Raw genomic sequence first — 4229 nt, 5'->3', positions numbered from 1 at the left:
AATGCAGCACCCAAGCCCAACAGCAGGGCCTTTTCGCCTGCAATTCCCTGAGCGTCTTCTGCACTCCACTGTGGAAAGAAGAGCCCAAGCTGCACACGCTGCACGCAGGCAATCCCCTTTATTTACAGACATGCCACAAAGGAGGCCAGCATTGGCGCAGTGATAGAGTCATGGAGAGAAGGCCTTTGGGCCAGACAGACTGGCTTCAGCCTCTTGAGAAGGAGGATAAAAGCAAACATTTCTGATCACGATTATAACCAGTACAATGCCCAAAGGACACAAGATGCCTGAGATCACTTGGAGAAACCTTGTGAAGAGAGATGGGCAGCTTATTTCTCCTGAAATACTACTTCTCGAAACAGGTTCTTCAGGGCATTCTTGAGTTCCTTGTTCCTCATGCTGTAGATGATGGGGTTCACTGCTGGAGGTACCACTGAGTAAAGAACTGTCACGACCAGATCCAAGGATGAGGAGGAGATGGAGGGGGGCTTCAGGTAGGCAAACATGGCAGTGCTGACAAACAGGGAGACCACGGCCAGGTGAGGGAGGCACGTGGAGAAGGTTTTGTGCCACCCCTGCTCAGAGGGGATCCTCAACACAGCCCTGAAGATATGCACATAGGACAGCACGATGAAAATAAAACACCCAAAAGCTACTGAAAGGCTAAACTCTATAAGCCCAACTTCCCTGAGGTAGGTGTGTGAGCAGGAGAGCTTGAGGATCTGTGGGATTTCACAGAAGAACTGGTCCACAGCATTGCCCTTGCAGAGGGGCAGTGAAAATGTATTGGCAGTGTGCAGCATAGCGTTGAGAAACCCACTGCCCCAGGCAGCTGCTGCCATGTGGACACAAGCTCTGCTGCCCAGGAGGGTCCCGTAGTGCAGGGGTTGGCAGATTGCAACATAGCGGTCATAGGCCATTATGGTGAGAAGATAAAATTCTGCTGATATCAAAAACACAAAGAGAAAGAGCTGGGCAGCACATCCTGAGTAGGAGATGACCTTGGTGTCCCAGAGGGAATTGACCATGGATTTGGGAACAGTGGTGGAGATGGTACCCAGGTCAAGGATGGAGAGGTTGAGGAGGAAGAAGTACATGGGGGTGTGGAGGCGGTGGTCGCAGGCTATGGCGGTGATGATGAGGCCGTTGCCCAGCAGGGCAGCCAGGTGTAGATGCCCAGGAAGAGCCAGAAGTGCAAGAGCTGCAGCTCCCGAGTGTCTGCGAAGGCCAGGAGGAGGAAGTGGGTGATGGAGCTGGTGTTGGACATCTGCTGCCTCTGGGCATGGGGGACTGTCCAAGAGGGAAAAGACAGTGACAAGTTAGGAGAGACTTCTCTGAGCAAAATCAAAGCACATTTCTCATAGAACCCCTCCAAAGTGTCTCTCTGCTTTCAGGAAGACCTTTGGCAGGTCCCTTGCACGAGCTCTGGTTGGTGCTGGCTGAGGGTGCCCCAGGGAGCCGCAGGCTCTGCTCTGGGCTCTGCAGGAGTCAGTCCTGCCCCACAGCAATAGGGAAACAGGAACACGGGGTGATCTCAGATTAAATCCACTCGTGATATCAAAGAGCTTCTCAGCATTGTCGCTGCCAATTCACCTGCCTGCAGAGCAGAGCTGTGGGGATTTTGGTTTGTGTCTTCTGGTCTGGTTGCCCCACCACAGCTGAGCAGTGTTTCTAATGCAGAAATCCTGGGCATTTCTGCTGCACTGCAAGTGAAATCGTGTGGGTCCTGAGAGGCAAAGGGACTGTCCCTCAGTGCAGAGTGAGGACAGCCGCTCTGTCCATCAGTCCTGATCTCAGCTGCCCTGTGCTGGCAGCTCTTTCAGCTGGAGGACTATGGCACTCCCCTGTTCCCCCCAAAAGAAACCGGACACTGCTGGGAGCAGAGGAATCCACGTTCTGAGTGCACATCTCCAAAGCCCTCACCCCATTGTACCTGAGGAGGATCTCAGCTCTCCCCTCCCAACCACGGACACAGAGGGCTCCCTACAGCTGCCCACATAAAGCCACCCAGCAGCATTTCAATGGCCTTAGCACTGAGGTGTCTTCTCCATGGGGCTCCTGCATGACATAGAGATGCCCCGGGAGAGCTTTGCCCTACTGGCGGGCAGCCTGCAGCCCAGCAGGACCTCCCAAGGAAAGACTCAACTGTCCTAAATTTGGCGTGTCCTGGAAGGAGGGTGAGATGTGTGCCAGCTGCACACCCTGCAGTGCCCAGAGCCCCAAAGGTTAACAGGGTGCGAGTTGGATGCTTTTCCTCCACGGACAGACGGGCATGACAGTAGACACAGCGTTGGTGTCTGAGCTGCACTTGAATCCTCACCCCCCACAGCAGTGAGTGTCACAGTAAGAACAAGGGCGGCAGGGAGAAGAGGAGAACGTGCCAAAGTTCCCCTGCCAAGGGAGGCAGGGGAGGGAGACACAGTCAGAGGCTTGAGTTTTTCTCCTCTTTGGTGGTCAGGCTGCTGGGAAGGCAACTCATGGCCAAGTGTCCATGACATGAAGGGCAGAGGCTCTGCTGTGTGAGTGAGGAGAGCAGGGGGTTGCTCCAGGGAAAGTATCTGCACTGCAGGGGATGGCAGGGAGGTGCCTGAACCCCTCCTCCCATGGCCTTTCTGGGAGCAGTTCTCTCTTCCTCGCTGCCCATGGCTCTGCTGCCTGGAGCTCTTCTGGGCCAGGACCTGTTTCTCTGCCCTCACCTCTCCTCCCTCTTCATGCTCACAGAGCCCATCCGCCCTGCTGCGTGCTCAGCTCTGCCCTGCAGACACCTCCTGGCAGCAGGGCACTGCCCAGGGGCATCTCGGTGCGTGCAGGGGCTAAGGAGCAGCTCAGGGAAGTCCTAACAAGAACTGGGGTCTCATTGCCTACTCCAGAGCAGAGCAATCAATTCCCATCTCCCACTGCCCACCCAGACAACCCAGGGGAGAAAACTCAAAGCACACACTTCTTCCCTTTCAGGTAATCCCCTACCTTGACATCCATTTTTAACATGACCCTCTGCAAATGTCCTCCGGGTGATGGAGAAGCCTGAGCAGCCCTGACCCACGCTGCACCCTCTGGACAGCAGAAGGACCCTGCCCTGCCGGGGCTCACTCCTTCCACCCACAGCTTCTCCCCACAGTGTCGTGGGGAGCTCCCCGGGCAGGCTGAGTGCTGAGCCTGGCAGGCGGCAGAGTCCCTGCCCTGGTGCACAGTCCCATGGGGCACAGGGACCCTGCTCGGAAGGACAGCCCTGGCCACCCCTGCCTGCACACACGCCTTCACCCCCTGGAGCAGTGCCCGGGAGAAGGCAGCTGTCATGCCCTCTCCTTCTGACGGTGCAGCAGGGAAGCCCTGCTCTGCAGCACCTCCTCCTCCTCTACCGCAGGGAAGCTGTGAGAGTCCTCCTGAAAGATCATAGTTGCTGTGGCATGTACCAGCTTTTGGATATCCCTCTAGGAACACCAGCTACATTGTCCTGCACCCAGGCACTTTCCATGTAGAGGGCTGTGAAGATCTCTCCGCGCAGTGAGCTCTCAGCATCCTCCCACTCCAGACGGCCTTTACGCTCTCTCTGCCTCGCTCCCTCCCCTCGCTGCCTGCAGGCAGTGCCCTCAGCCCTGCTGCGCTTTGCAGAGGAGCTGCTCCTGGGCAGAGCTGTCTCTCTGCAGCACTGCCCACTTGCCAGGAGCTCCCTCCTTCCAGGAGCCCAGCCCAGCTCAGCAGCAGAGGACCAGCCCAAGGCAGCACTTGCTCTGCCCCTCGCGGCTCCCTCGAGGGGTCCCTGGGGCTCCAGGGGAACCTGCTGGGAAACAGCCTGAAGTCATCCCTGATCTTCCCTCCCTCAGCTGCGCAGAGACATTTCCTTCTCCTCTCAGGAAAAGACTTGGCCATGAGAATCCCCTTTCTTTGTCCCAGCATTAGACAGGACTCCCAGGAAGGTGACAAGCAAAGACCTAATTTCTCCAAGCTGGGGGATATCCTCACGTGAATGAAATAGGCATTTCAGTGTGGCTTTGTAGTCCTAGGGCTCGAAAGACATTCAGCTCTCTGTTGTCCACGCCACGTCTCTGCTCTGAAGCAAAGCCTTTGCACACAGGGGGTCTTGGGCGCTTGGGACCAGGTTTCCTTAGGGCAGGGACGAGCTTGCCTGCTTCCACAGCTGCAGGGCTTCAGCCCAAACGTGCAGCAATGGCCTCAGCCAGGGCCACAGGCAGGAAGAGCTGGAGCTGCTCCTGAGGAGACAGAGCTGT

At 56.7% G+C, this 4229-nt stretch overlaps 1 pseudogene; it reads right to left on the bottom strand.

Annotated features, from left to right (window-relative positions):
* Nucleotides 1-329: 329 nt before the first annotated feature.
* On the bottom strand, nucleotides 330-1267 carry LOC142076464 (olfactory receptor 14C36-like; annotated as a pseudogene).
* Nucleotides 1268-4229: the final 2962 nt, after the last annotated feature.

Source organism: Calonectris borealis, unplaced genomic scaffold (genome assembly GCF_964195595.1).
Source record: "Calonectris borealis unplaced genomic scaffold, bCalBor7.hap1.2 HAP1_SCAFFOLD_50, whole genome shotgun sequence".
NCBI classification, from domain to species: Eukaryota; Metazoa; Chordata; class Aves; order Procellariiformes; family Procellariidae; genus Calonectris; species Calonectris borealis.
This window is presented reverse-complemented; position numbering and strand designations above follow the sequence as displayed.